Source organism: Mytilus edulis, chromosome 10 (assembly GCF_963676685.1).
Source record: "Mytilus edulis chromosome 10, xbMytEdul2.2, whole genome shotgun sequence".
Taxonomy (NCBI): Eukaryota; Metazoa; Mollusca; class Bivalvia; order Mytilida; family Mytilidae; genus Mytilus; species Mytilus edulis.
The window spans coordinates 20,071,563-20,087,581 of NC_092353.1; the positions used below are offsets into that span (position 1 = coordinate 20,071,563).

At 34.1% G+C, this 16,019-nt stretch overlaps 1 protein-coding gene across 1 annotated transcript in view; it reads left to right on the forward strand.

Annotated features, from left to right (window-relative positions):
- Positions 1 to 13,217: 13,217 nt before the first annotated feature.
- LOC139490584 (inhibitor of Bruton tyrosine kinase-like) overlaps positions 13,218 to 16,019 on the forward strand; it is a 29,503-nt gene continuing 26,701 nt past the window's right edge. Inside the window, exon 1 of the mRNA XM_071277456.1 lies at positions 13,218 to 13,383. The gene's annotated coding sequence lies outside the window, so the exon portion shown is untranslated. The remainder of the gene's footprint in view (positions 13,384 to 16,019) is intronic.

Genomic DNA, 16,019 nt, shown 5'->3' on the forward strand with positions numbered 1-16,019 from the left:
GTTTGCAAAAGGGAATTAAGCTTTGCTGTAAGCACCATCATGTAGTCGCAGTTACAAAATATTAAACTTGCTTTTATGCTGACAAAGAGTAGACAAACTAGGGATAGAATGAGATAAGATACAGGTATATGATTCTATCTATAGAGTAAGTATATCTGATATGGGTACAGGGGAAATTGGAATGGAGTTTTTGACGTTTACATGTAGGTCCGTAATTTCCAATTATTTCTGGAAATAATTGGTGATATTTTAGTTCCAGTATCTATAAATTTAGGGGTTAGGGGTTGGGGTGTCCGATTCCGAAACCCCGAACATAAAGAAACAAAATTCCGTAGTCCCGAATAAGTAAAGACGAAATCCTGTGTTAAAGGTTCTACCATTCCTCAATAATATAAAATTGGAATTTGGGATATTCTTTCAATTTTTAGCTCGCCTGGCCCAAAGGGCCAAGTGAGCTTTTCCCATCACTTTGCGTCCGTCGTCGTCGTTAACTTTCACAAAAATCTTCTCCTCTGAAACTACTAGGCCAAATTAAACAAAACTTGACCACAATCATCATTGGGGTATCTAATTTAAAAAATGTGTCCGGTGACCCGGCCAACCAACCAAGATGGCCGCCATGGCTGAAAATAGAACATAGGGGTAAAATGCAGTTTTTGGCTCATAACTCAAAAACCAAAGCATTTAGAGCAAATCTGCCAAGGAGTAAAATCGTTTATCAGGTCAAGATCTATCTGCCCTAAAATTTTCTTCGGATGAATCGGACAACCCGTTGTTGGGTTGCTGCCCCTGAATTGGTAATTTTAAGGACATTTTGCTGTTTTTGGTTATTATCTTGAATATTATTATAGATAGAGATAAACTGTAAAAACCAATAATGTTCAGCAAAGTAAGATTTACAAATAAGTCAACATGACGGAAATGGTCAATTGACCCCTAAGGAGTTATTTAACTAACATTTTCCACTGAAACTACTGGGCCAAGTTCATTACAGATAGAGACAATTGTAAGCAGCAAGAATGTTCAGTAAAGTAAGATGTACAAACACATCACTATCACCAAAACACAATTTTGTCATGAATCCATCTGCTTCCTTTGTTTAAAAGAGGGACGAAAGATACCAAAGGGACAGTCAAACTCATAAATCTAAAACAAACTGACAACGCCATGGCTAAAAATGAAAAAGACAAACAGAAAAACTATAGTACACATGACACAACATAGAAAACTAAAGAATAAACAACACGAACCCCACCAAAAACTAGGGTGATCTCAGGTGCTCCGGAAGGGTAAGCAGATCCTGCTCAACATGTGGCACATAGACCAAGGTGAGCGACACAGGCTCTTTAGAGCCTCTAGTTAAGGTTAAAGAAACATGGATAAAAACTAATCCATGCATCTTTCATGTTATTTATATTTTATTTATCTGTAAAGAGAAAGATTAAAGTTCGTGAAATGAATACGCAGACAGGACTGCATGCCCCCTTGCGATGCCCAGTATACTTGATTTGTCAAAAGTTGGTGAAACGGAGAAATGAATACAACTGCCCCCTTCCAAAGACCAGTACTTGATTTGTCAGTCTACTTATCGTTTTTGGATTGTACCAATGAAGTTATATGCAATACTCATTGCAGGCTCTGTTCACAAAAATAGTTTACTAGAATTATTCCTTCTTTACCTTCGGTGTTGCTTTAAATTTCATTTTTCTGCAATAGCCTGTTTTTAACTAGAGATCAACATGATCAATGATGATTATCGTTACTAGGTTAATGTAATTGAGAAACTTCACCCGTTGAGATGCTGAGTTATAATATCCTGAGGAAGAATAGTTTAAAAGGAATGATGACAAGTTATAGAAATCAAGGTTGAGACAGAACAACAAATGACTATTATATTTATATAGATGTATACAAAAAAATAATCAGTGTCGAAATTTTAGTGAGGCAATTGCCTCACTTGAATTGCCTCACTTGCCTCAAGGGTATCTACGGCCTTGGATATATACGTTAAACTTAATTAATAGTCCATATCGACGATCCTTCATTAAGACGCAAGCATAATGTATGTAATGTTCCGAATGATATTTTCGCAAATCAACGATGCACGAGAGCTATTCTAAGTGTTATTGAACAAATGGAAAATTGTCTAAATGTTAAAAACGAAATCGATAAATTATACGGAAACTTTGTAACTGTACTTCATAGTGAAATGGATAATCATTTACCCTTTAAAGATGCCGGAGGAAATGTTACAAAAAAACGGAGAAAACAAATACAAAAACCATATTGGAATACTGAGTTAAGAGAACTACTTACTAAGGTTAACCGATCCGAAAAGGATTATCTAAAATATAAAGGGTGTAAACGGACACGGGATTTTCTCAGGAGCAATTTTATCGAAAAAAGAAAACAATTTGACAAACGATTACGGCAGTGTGAACGCACTCATCAGGCAACGATCCGTGACAGAATTAAGAATTTAAATGATTCAAATCCGAAGGAATTTTGGAGAGAAATCGATAAGCTAGGGCCGCAAAAACATAGACCAGATATTGACAGTGTCCGTATGGAGGATGGAAGGTTCTCTACAGACCAGGAAACAATCCTCAAAAGATGGAAAAGCGAATATTACAAACTATTTAAATTAGACAATACACTGGTAAACGATACATTCATTGACAATTTAAGCGAACTTACTGAACAATTAGAGCGCGAATTCAATAGCGTAACCGATGAAGATGATGAGGTTTTAGAGGCCGAATTTTTTAATGAAAATATTTCAATTGAAGAAACAGAAGAAGCAATGAAACTTGTGAAACTAGGTAAAGCAGTAGGTGTTGACAATTTACCAAACGAAATTCTGTGTAATAAAATTTTGACTGTCCCGTTACAAAAGTTATTTGATATGTGCTTTTCTCATGGTATAGTTCCTTCACCTTGGTGCCAAAGTATTATTCATCCTATATTAAAAGATGGAAAAGACTATCGTGATCCACTTGGATATCGTGGTATAAGCTTAATGTCAACTGTTGCCAACATGTTTAGCTCTATTCTTAACCGCAGACTTACCTCTTATTTTGAGCGGAATAACACTCTCTGTAACGAACAGAATGGATTCAGAAAAATGAGATCCTGTTTAGACCACATTTATACACTGTGCACCATTTTAAGAAACAGAAAGCTAATGAAACTGGATACACATATATGTTTTATAGACTTTAGCAAGGCTTTCGATTCTGTTAACCATACTTACCTCTGGCATAAACTTGTTAAAGCGGGCGTTTATGGAAATATGCTGAGAACGACCCAAAGCATGTATACAAACCTTCAAAGCTGTGTTAGACTTAACGGTACTCTTACCGATTGGTTTTCGGTCGAAACTGGTGTTCGACAAGGAGATAATTTGGCTCCCACATTATTCGCACTCTTCATCAACGACTTAACTACAGATATTAATGCTTTGAATTGTGGAATCCGTCTAGATACTAACTTTGAAATCAGTACATTACTATATGCTGACGATATTGTGCTTATGTCGGATACAGAAAATGGACTGCAAAAACAATTAACAGCACTAGATAACTGGTCTGTGAAATGGAGCTTACAAGTGAACTGTGATAAAACGAAAGTTATGCACATTAGACAAAAGTCATCTCCGTGCTCAGATAGAGAATTTAAGATGGGGAACACAACTATCGAATACACACCAAGATATCGATACCTAGGACTTACAATATCTGAAACTCTTGAATACAACGAGTGCGTGAACGAACTCATCACAGCTAGTAGTAGAGCACTTGGTGCCTTATCATCAAAATATTTTCTGGTGGAAGGTTTTGATTACGAAACATACACAAAATTATTTACAAGTACAGTTGTTCCAATCATGGACTATGCATCAGGTGTCTGGGGTTACAAGCCTTACGATAATATTGAAAGACTCCAATACAGAGCAATCAGGACATTTATGGGAGTTGGGAAATGTAGTCCGATTCCGGCTATTTGTGGTGATATGGGTTGGACCCCTGCATATATCCGTCGCCAGTGTAACATGATAAGACTTTGGCATAGAATAACAAGTATGCACGTAGGTCGAATTCCAAATCGTATTTTCCAATGGGATTCAACTTTATCAGAAAAATATAAGAAAACATGGTACAACGAGCTAAAATCAGTGATGGAAAAATGTGAACTTTTGGAACTATTTAACAATAACTACACAAATGGACTAAGTGTAAAATTTATTGCCAACTACTCAAAACTTTTGCTCCGTCAAAAACATCACGATAAATGGAAACTGGATATTATGAACATGCCAAAATTACGAACTTTTAGATGTCTTGAAACAAACTTTGAAACACAGCAGTACATTACCACTAATATGACACGACAACAGAGATCGACTTTAGCCAGAATGCGTTGTGGGACTTTTCCGTTGGAATTAGAACTTGGGCGTTATCGTGGTATCCCCTCAAATAGACGTTTTTGTAAAGTTTGTAATGACAATGTATCCGTTGAGGACGAAACACATTTTTTAATTAAATGTCCTTTATATTCGTGTGAAAGAAACAATGCCTTCGCTGACTTTCAGCAACGTAACAACATAGACCTTTCCGTTCTTTCTGATGACGAAATACTCATTAAATTGCTAACTACAGACTGTAAACTAGTGTCAAACTATATATTCAATATTTCAAAAATCAGAACTCAGTTACTTTCTCATTGTGATATTTAAATAATCTTGTTATAAAATGTTCTTGAAGTATTAATTTCATATTTTCTATATTAGCGCAAATTATAGATATTAATTGACAGTGCTTCGTAAGCCTTTGAAGGCTGGCTGATTGACTTTGTATCAATGTATGTAAAATAAATGTTATATCAGGTTGCACTATAAATAAAATTATATATATTAACAAAAATAGGCACGTGCACGTAAACACTGATATTACTATATAATAACACTATCCTTTTGGCTAGAAAGACATCAACCATCAATCTTTTGATTCTTAAACCTCCACCCTAGCCACACAAACACATACACACATAGTCTATGCCTAATGCAAAAGTTCTGTTCTGTTCATACTAACGTAACAAAATTCAAGAAATTCTTATTTCTTTATATCCCGCTCTACTGTAAAATCCCTACCTGCTTAGGAATTTGAATAATTGTGGTCATTACACGTAGATCTGAGAGGACTCAAAACTACTGGAAGCTAGTTGATAGATTGATTTTTAAACATCCAGTGTAAAATATTTATGCAAGTTTAGAACAAAAAAAAATGATTATTTACAATAAACACAACAGGGAGCTTAGTCCTGTAATAGTTGTTGTACAGGACGAAGGTCTGGAAATTTGAAAATGCCATGCATTGGAAAATGAGGGATTATTGGATAGGAGCAGAAACTTTGCCTTTCAGTAGACCAACTACGAACTCCTCAAAGAGTGGCATTCTCTCTACAACTAGGCATAAGATTAAATGTCCCCATTCTGACCAGACGTGACTACGTATTTATACATCCTGCACAGCCAAACGGACGACCAACATTGGCAAGTCCGGTGAAGTCAAAGTGGAAAGCTAGTTGAAAACTAACAACAACTAATTAAAAATTCGTGTGTCTAAGTTGAGTTTCATTCAAGTTTTTGTTGATAGAATTGAAATGATCTGAACCAAAGTTCTAGTTTATAGTTTCTAGCTATATAATTAAGGTACACACATAAAAAACATTCAATTCTTTCCAATATTCCATTCACTAAGGACGAGAGACTAGTGTACACATGACATTCGATAATTAGAGTTGTGAACTGGAGGAGTTCATCTACATATAACGTTGTTTATTAATTTTTTTAATAAAAAAAAATATTTGTGAAAAAATTCTGTGTAGGCACGCAGTGGCGGATCCAGAAATTTTCATTAGTGGGGGCCCGCTCCAGTCACGCTTCAGTGATTCCCTATATAAGCAACCAAATTTTTTCCCAAAAAGGGGGGTCCGGGCCCCCTGCCCCCCTAATTCCGCCTCTGGCACGTGCCTACAGAGCCTAACGGCAGCTACACCCCTGATATAAATATTTTGTACAATGTCACAACTTCATCATGGAACACTTTCTCCAAAATCAGGGGTTCATTAAGGGATGAAAGTTATCTTGATATTTATGTTACGATTTTAAAAGCCATCAATATACTAATTTAAGTTGCAGTATAAAAACAATATATGTTTTTTTGTAACCATCGAAGTTCGTATAATATTGTATTAAAATGGAATTCTGAGGTAGGTTTTGTTTTGTTTTATTTTCTATTGCATTCTTCGCATATTAACTGATTTCAGCAAGTCAACTGGCAGCTCCTTCGTTACGAAATGTCAATTTTGGTTTTGACGATAGCTTACTAGAAAACATGTAAATTAAAAATCGCAAATATTGGGTTTGAGAATTAAGCATATTTTTTCTAGCGGTTATTAACGAAATAATCAATGCATGAGAATATTTGAGCTTTATCTAACCTGGAGTAAAAAAGAACAGCTCCGTCCTCGCTTCAGTATTTGAATGAACTTATTTGTTCTATTAGTATCGAAATAATTCATGGAAGCCATAGATTTGTTGTTTTACACATGGCCTGGGCCGTGATATTCGTTAATTATATCCCTCGCTAACGCTCAGGATAAAATTCGAATATCAAGGACCAGGCCATGTGTAAATTTACAACAAATCTATGGCTTCCATGAATTATTTCTTAATTCTATCTATGACAAACGATATGAGTTTAATTTTGAAATTATAAATACCCCCTTTAGTGGCAATATACCAACTGCACCTGCATGTATATATATGGTATATATATTTCCCAACTTGGTATTCGAGATCTTGCAGCTGCAACTCATGCTTTGTAAAAAGTCATCAAAATCTTTTCAGAAAGTTAGTGAACCAGGGTTATTTCAAAAAACGTCTCGTCCTTTTTCAATCTAATTAAAATATTGATCTCTGATTTCGTTATACTACAGACTTATATATGTAGTACATGTATAACGAAATCAGAGATCAATATTTTAATTAGATTGGTCTTTTTTCTAAACAAGTTCATCGGAAGATACCAAGACCTTGTTCATAAATATTCCTTATCAACTTCACAAATAACAAACGATGGTCTTGAAGTATAGATTCTAGGTACTGATGTTGCTTAATTGTTATAGTATTATTTTACTAAAGTATTTGTCTTTATGAATATTAGTTTTACTGTTTAGTCTGTTTTCTGTGATATCCATTTGACGTGGCTCTACATGTACTTAGACATCCCGTCGTGCATGGTGCTATTTTCTATGGACTGTAAATATACCTGACGCCTGATATAAAATGTTGTATTCGTGCCTTTCAATTTTGTTAATGTCCTTGTCTATATATTCATGCCTTTTGTGTTTCTTTGTTACATGACGTGGATCTATATACTTCATGATACATCCCGTCATTGTCTTATTGTGCTATGGTAAATTTTTGTATTCTTACCTTTTATTTTTTGCTAATGTGCTTCGTCTATATGCCTTTTTGAGCTTCTTTCAGTTTGGTACATATTTTAAAATTGAGAATGGAAATGGGAAATGTGCCAAAGAGACAACAACCCGACCATAGAAAAAAACAACAGCAGAAGGTCACCAACAGGTCTTCAATGTAGCGAGAAATTCCCGCCCCCGGAGGCGTCCTTCAGCTGGCCCCTAAACAAATATATACTAGTTCAGTGATAATGAACGCCATACTAATTTCCAAATTGTACACAAAAAACTAAAATTAAAATAATACAAGACTAACAAAGGTCAGAGGCTCCTGACTTGGGACAGGCGCAAAAATGCGGCGGGGTTAAACATGTTTGTGAGATCTCAACCCTCCCCCTTTACCTCTAGCCAATGTAGAAAATAACAATACGCACATTAAAATTCAGTTCAAGAGAAGTCCGAGTCTGATGTCAGAAGATGTAACCAAAGAAAATAAACAAAATGACAATAATACATAAATAACAACAGACTACTAGCAGTTAACTGACATGCCAGCTCCAGACTTCAATTAAACTGACTGAAAGATTATGATTTCATCATATGAACATCAGGCACAATACTTCCCGTTAGGGGTTTAGTATCATACCATCATAACATATATGAGAAGAACATAACCCGTGTCATGCCAACAACTGGTTTTTGAATAAATGTGTTTAGTTCCGATGCAAAGACCCTATAAGTGATAATCAATATTAACGCCAAAATATGCAATCTTTAATGACCTGACAACAGTATCGTAACTATATCCCTTCTTAATAAGTCTATTCAAAGGTTTTGTTAGTTTTTGAGGTGAATACTGACACCTTTGTGCTTTATAAAGAATATTTCCATAAAAAATGGATGTGAAATACCTGAACGTATAAGAAGTCTGCATGCTGAGCTATATTTACGAATGATGTCCTTATACCGATGATAAAATTTAGTAAATGTTTTGACTAGTTTATGATATCGAAAACCCTGGTGTAATAATTTTTCAGTAATACATAAATTTCTCTCGTTAAAATCTAAAAAATTGTTACATACACGAGCGAATCGCACATATTTGTTTGTTTTCATAGTGATTAAGATTAAACACGCCTAGTAAACCATCTAATCTCAACCAAATGTTGAGACGGTAAAAAGTATTCTAGCACTTCCTGTTGAGCTTTTCTGGTTCAAAATATTCAAAATAAACACAGGGTAGGTCGAAATTTCGTCAATTTACTGAAAATCAATGTGTTTTTTGTAAAATCGGAGAATGTCATGCCATAGATATTGGAATTACAGTTTGTCTCGTGTATAACACAAATGAATATGATTTAAAATGACATCGTAATGACTTTTCTCCAGCAGGTAAATGTGGCCAGCGCAGTCGGCTATTGACAAAATGACAGTGATATCATTGATAAACTAGCATATATATTAGTAAATAAGTATTTTTCTAAAACATTATAAACATAAAATTACAGTTTGTTCTTTTTCTTTACTAATATAATTTCCTAAAGCTAAATATGTTATAAAGTATGTCATGTTGAGATTTTCTGGTATCGGTTGAGATATTCTGGAACAATGTTGAGATCTTCTGGTGAATGAAATTTTCAACTATAAAAAGAAGATGTGGTATGACTGCCAATGGGACAACTGTCCACAAGAGACCAACATGACACAGACATTGACAACTATAGGTCACCGTACGGCCTTCAACAATGAGCAAAGCCGATACCGCATAGTCAGCTATAAAAGGCCCCGATATGACAATGTAAAACAATTTAAACGAGAAAACTATAAAGACCTTATCTGTATAAAAAATAAATAAATAACGGAAAACAAATATGATTCAATATGCAGCACATAAACAAACGACAACCACTGAATTACAGGCTCCTGACTTGGGACAGGCACATACATAAATAATGTGGAGGGGTTAAACATGTTAGCGGGATCCCAACCCTCCCCCTTACCTGGAACAGTGGTATATATAACAGTACAACATAAGAACGAGCTATAAAAATCAGTTGAAAAAGGTTTAACTCATCAGATGAACAAAAATGCAATTGGACGTGGCCGGGTTCTTGAACATCCCGACAACAAAAAGACACTAGGAACAGATTTGAGAGTACTCGCAGTTATCTGACAGCTAGTTAAAAGCCATTAACAACTAATAAAAAAATCATGCATCTAAGACTAAACTATCAATCCGTACACATCAAATTAATTTAGTGTAAAGACGTCATAAACAGTCAGAGAAAAACATGACCTTGTGTAGCTTACAACTGTCAAAATTCATAAACTTGCCGTATATTGTTTGACATTTCAACAGTCATTTTAATCTTGTCTGTAGTTATGACAGCAGCTTCTAAAGAGGCCTTTGGTTGTAATAGAGTCTAAATAGTAAATAGCTGTGTTTTTTAAGTACTAGTATTAAAGTTCTAACGCTGGAGATTAATTCTAGCGTTTGAGATGCAGTTTTGCACAGAAGCTTTAACGTCAATAATGTTGTAATTGACATCTCCAGGGCTATTAATTATTTATTTATTTATGTGTTACATATTTGTTGTTCGTTCATTTTTTTTTATATTTACAAGGCCGTTAGTTTTCTCGTTACAATTGTTTTACATTGTCATTTTGGGGCCTTTTATAGCTGTCTATGCAGTATGGGCTTTGCTTATTATTGAAGGCTATACGGCGACCTCTAGTTGTTACTTTATGTGTCATTTTGGTCCCTTTTGGAGAGTTGTATCATTGGCAATCGTACCACAGAAAGAACATTGATAATAAAACGGATACATACAAATTGAAAACAAATCGCGTAAGAAAAGGCAATTATTGGTATGTTAGTTTTCTTTAGTACCATGAATATTTTTGGCTCAACTTCTCAATCATGATCAGGCAAAATTATTGGCTTTTTATTCTGACATTTTTTTTTATTCCTCTTCCGTCCCATTTTTCGGCATATAACACGTCCGTTTTATTTGGCCATTACATCACGGACTCCTAACGGATGCAAATTTTGTAAATCGAAAACTTTTGTTTATCCTTTCGACGTTCGTTCGAGCTATCTGGTAAGGTGTGACCACAGTTTTTAGCAGATATCGCATGCTTAGCATACACACAATTTTTTTTTAACTATCTCCCACAATTAAGCTACGTCGAATCCAGTTTTAAAATATTTAAAAAGAAAACTGAATTAATATTCAGAAATGGATATTCATTAAATTCTTTCATTTCATCAAAAGTTATTATTTAAAGTAGATAATTGCAAAGGAGATGTACATGCAATATAGATTACCTCTTACTGTCATAATCTGAAGGAGAACTGGAGGACAAATGTTGAACTATCTCCTGACACTTTAAGACTGTTCTAGCTTAAACAGTTCTAATCAAGAACTGATTTGGTCATTGGTAAGTTCTACCTAGAACTGATTTACACAGTTCAATCTGGAACGACAGTTCCACGGCTAAAAAAATCTACGACTAGAACAGAACTGCGACCTGATTTCGCCACGAACGCATCACGATTGTTTTGAACATGTTAAAAGTTGGCTACTCTCAACACGATCACCAAGAACTCATCAAGACCGTAACACAACCAAACTGCACTACGATCGTCAATAGCATTATTTTTTTAGAAATCGTAGTGCGAGACCTAGTGTGACGGGGCCCGGGTTATAATATAAATGTTGCTGAATATTACCAAATATTAAGGATGTGCCCTGAATGCAGTTGTAAACAAATATCTAAGTTTTAATTATTTCAATACAACACCTGTGATTACACTAAGTTGGACGTCACTTATAATAATTACAAAGCAATTTTAAAATCGTCATATTTTTTTTTTGTGATAAGTATTATAATGACAAAAATGACATCTTTTACTCACATTTAAATTATCCTCTCCCTGAAATAATGTGTAAGAAAAAATAAACCTAGAAAAGGGGTCCTGTTCGATTGTTTAGTTTTTAACTATTTTATTTCTTTATAAATGTACGCATTTTCGGCATCAAATATTGTCTGTTAGGAATCGAATTCATCCAAATCATATGAATGAATAACCATTGTAAAATAATCTTATTTATATTTGTAAGGCATGCATTTTTCTATCGGCAATGCTTAAAATTGTATCTGTATTTAGATTTTATGTTACCCTAGACAGAGAACATGAATCAGGTTAACCATAAAAAAAGGTAAACTCGAATAGTACAGCGCAACCAGAAAGTCTCAACATTGTGACAGAAAGATTCAACCAATACCTTTATATCTCAACCAATTTTAATTTTTTTATTTTTTGCTCAGAGTAGGCTTGACAAACACATATTTGTGCAATTTACAGACGTGGTTATCGTAAAGCCTAAAAAAACACAAATTATTGACATATTTTCTTGCTAAGTCATTAATATCATAGCACTTCTATCGTATTTAAAGAATGTAAACATTATAATCCGTAGGAGAAAAGTGATTGTGACTTCAATTTAAAATATTTTAAACCAAGAAGAGACATATTAGTTACAATTATGATTTGTCTATGGCATGACATTCTCCGATTTACAAAAAAAGTCGTTAATTTTCAGTAAATCGACAAAAAATCGACCTACCCTGTGTTTATTTTCAATATTTTGAACCAGAAAAGCTCAACAGGAAGTGCCAGAATACTTTTTTCCGTCTCAACCATTTGGTTGAGATTAGATTGTTGGTTTACCAGGCGTGTTAAAACACAATGTTGACTGCTGCACCCCTATCAAGTTTTGATATTTTTATCTATCTTTTTGTGTTTGTTTTGTTCACACATCGTTATCAATATAATGGAATTGTATGCGACTGTATGGTTTAATCCACCATTTATACTTCAGAAAATGCCTGAACCAAGTCATGAATATGACAGTTGTCATCCATTTATTTGGTGTTTGAAAATTTGATTTTGCCAAAAATGATTTGCTTAGGAATTTTCCGTTTCGAAATTTCCTCGGAGCTAGTTCGGTATTTTTCTTCTTTTTTAAAACTTTTTCCTGCGATTTAATTTGAATAGTCACTAGGTGCTGGGACTATTATAATATCATTAGTATAATAGTCCCAGCTAGCTGCTTTTTTTTTAACTAGCTTTCGATATAATAACTTAAGTAACAAACACAGAAAGCGCTTCTCCTGTTTCACATATATATAGAGTATTTTCCGTTTGTCCATGATGAATTCTGCCGGGGATATCGTGAGCGGCGTCACTTGTAAAATAGTTTAAAACCTTTAGACTAAAGTTGCAAAACGTAGTAATTTTTTGTCACTTTACAGTTTTTTTCTAACAAACCACCTTTTGTTGTATCATTTGAACCCATGAGTCTATGATGAATAAAAGGAGATGTGGGGTTATATGCCCATGACATAGTAACCCAGCTACAAAATTAAATAACCACAAAACCAAATTTTAACGTGTCACTATGACATGGACAAAAGTTAAAATTATTTGTTTTATGACTTCTACAGTAGTGAAATTAAAATAAAAAATACAAATACGAATTTATGTAAAAGATCAAATTTTTTTAAGGATATGAACAAAAAGTTTATTACCAGATTACAGATCCAACACAGTATATTGACCACTTGATTATCTTGTTGAAACAAAAAATCGTAAATGATTCTGTGATTACTTGGACTACCCCATGAGGGGCCTCTTTTAAGAATCGGACATATTTCCGGAACATTTCTCCAGATTTGATTTGGTTAATAAATTTGAATCGTCGTTTCCTGTTTATATTTCACCACGTCAAAAAAATAGAAATTATATAAAAATTATGTCTAAACTAAGCATAAACACCAACTTTACATACTCCCTCTACACTGTTTGCGACAATAATGTTCTGTCCTCTTGATCAGGTAATGCAAAACTCGAATGCTTTGGTTGAATTAACAAAAATATCTTGAACATGTTAACATGGTTAAGGTCACAAGAACTTTTGAAGAAGTGACATACACAGTGTTTCATACTTGTTATGCAATTTTCTTGGCATATCTCACTATGATCGGGAATATAGTGCTATGATTTGCTATAAATTTGTTCATTTATATCCATTGAATGTCTTTATAGTCAATAAAGGTAAACTTAAATAATTATATTGGTATATATACATGTACATGCAGTGCTCTAGCTAGAAATCAAAAGGGGCAGGGTGCCAGTGGAGGGCAGGGCACTTTTTATGATAAGAAAAGGCACTGCCATTTTTTTTGTCTACGTTTCTGTGTGTATCACGAGTTAACGAATCTCTTTTTTTTTTACTGTATATGTTGTTTTTTTTAAATAAAGATGCATTTTAACTATAGTCTTTATTTCATTGTTTGTGTAGTTATGAATTATATAGTACATCTTCATCAACTTATAAAAGTGTTTATAGTTTAACTTCACTCTACCCATTGTCGAAGAATTTTTTTTTTATCTTTATAAGAATTTCAGCTTTTATATGTTATTTATCTAACTTTGTAGTGTATTACTAATTTATCAATGTTTAGAACATGGATTGCTAAAAGTATAATTATCAAACAGAAATTGCAATATATTTTTTTTAATATGTTCAAAGACAGTTAATATCCTTAAGGTAACATTATTATGTTATTATATATTCAATTGGTTCTTTATTCCTTTTTTTGATACTAGATAATATTTTTAGAGCACAAATTTGTAATAAGCTAAAACAGGGGAAGTAACTCCAAAATTAATTTCCAACACGTTTGCGTTAATTAAAAACTGTGCTTGTCGCTAACAAGTTGAGATGGAAGGCATTTCTGTGAAGGCATAGTTTTATTTTGATGACTTAAATTCAATTCTAAAGTCATGAAAGTCTTCATTTATACACTCTTTCATTGTGACTTGGAAATCGAAAATGCCGACCCAACCTAAACACACTTGCTGACACGTTCATCAAAAGTATGACAAAAAGATACATTGTCCTAATTAAATTACCTAGTTATTAACACCTTTGAAGTCTTTATCATTGTAATTGATTGTAATGACATGATTAACCTGGGGGCAATCACACAGGTGTCATATATGTAATTAACTTGGAGATCAGAAATCGATGAAACAAAAAGCAATTTTACCAAAACGGCACAAGAGAATTTTGGAAAAAGACGTCAGGGCAGAAGGGCGCGGATGAAGGCACCCAGGGCGCGGCTGAGGGCACCCAGGGTGCGGCGCCCTTCTATTTTGGGCTAGCGAGACCACTGTACATGTATGTTAATAGGGGTGAGGCACTTGCAAGGCTAATATGAGGCAGGCATTACCTGTAAATGGGGACGAAGTCTGTATGAATTATTTTTTTGAACCTTAAATATTTGTTAAAAAAAAGAAACGGAAATACCGTAACGTTTCCAATTTTGGTTCTGTTGTTAGGGATTTTTAGTTGTGACGTTATTTAAGTTATGACATCATATGCAATGTAAACCAAGAAACGCTTTCATCAGGTAACGTTTTTTCATATCGAGGAATTATAAAAAAAATGAAATTGGTATTGCGTTCCTTTCTATTTTATACTAGACTGATAAATATATATTTTACTCAAAGTTTCACAAAAACGAGACCAGAAAAAGGAAGTACATTGTAGATTTCTGCGCAGATGTGGGAATTCAAAACATGACATCAAAAAAATTGAACGATTTTGAGTTCATTAGTACAATGAAAATTTTGGGAAAATTAAATTTCCTGATTTTTTTAAAATTTTTTTTTATTATTGATTTTTCTACTGTTATTGGGGACTTCGTCCCCATATAATCAGTTCATTGAGTGTGGCCAATGTATCTGGCAGAAACTATTTAGAATACAACACACCTGCTTGATATCATACTAGTATACTGGCCAGCGACCACATGTGTGATTTATGACAACTTATCGATGGGTGTGTAAATATTGACACCTTTGTGTGTTTTTAATGACTCTTTGCAAGCTTAAATTAAGGAAAATACATTTACATGGTGATTGGAATAGTACAAATTTTTATTGATTTATAATACAATACAGATTATATTATGACTTCTCTTGAACTGAAAGTGAATTTTAATATGCGTATTGTTATACGTTTACTTTTCTACATTGGCTAGAGGTATAGGTGGAGGGTTGAGATCTCATTAACATGTTTAACCCACCACAACTTTGCGCCTGTCCCAAGTCAGGAGCCTCTGGCCTTTGTTAGTCTTGTATGATTTTTAATTTTAGTTTCTTGTGTATAATTCGGAGTTTAGTATGACGTCCTTTATCACTGTACTAGTATACATACTTTTTAAGGGGCCAGCTGAAGGAAGCCTCCAGGTGCTGGAGTTTCTCGCTACATTGAAGACCCGTTTGTGGCCTTAGGCTGTTGTCAACTTTATGGTTGGGTTGTTGTCGCTTTGACACATTCCCCATTTCCTTTCTCAATTTTACAATGCAGCGTCCAACAGAATGACTTCTTACTTGAACAAGTTAATTATATATAAAATAGTATATGGCACATAATTGGAAAGCACTTGGTCAAGAGAATAAA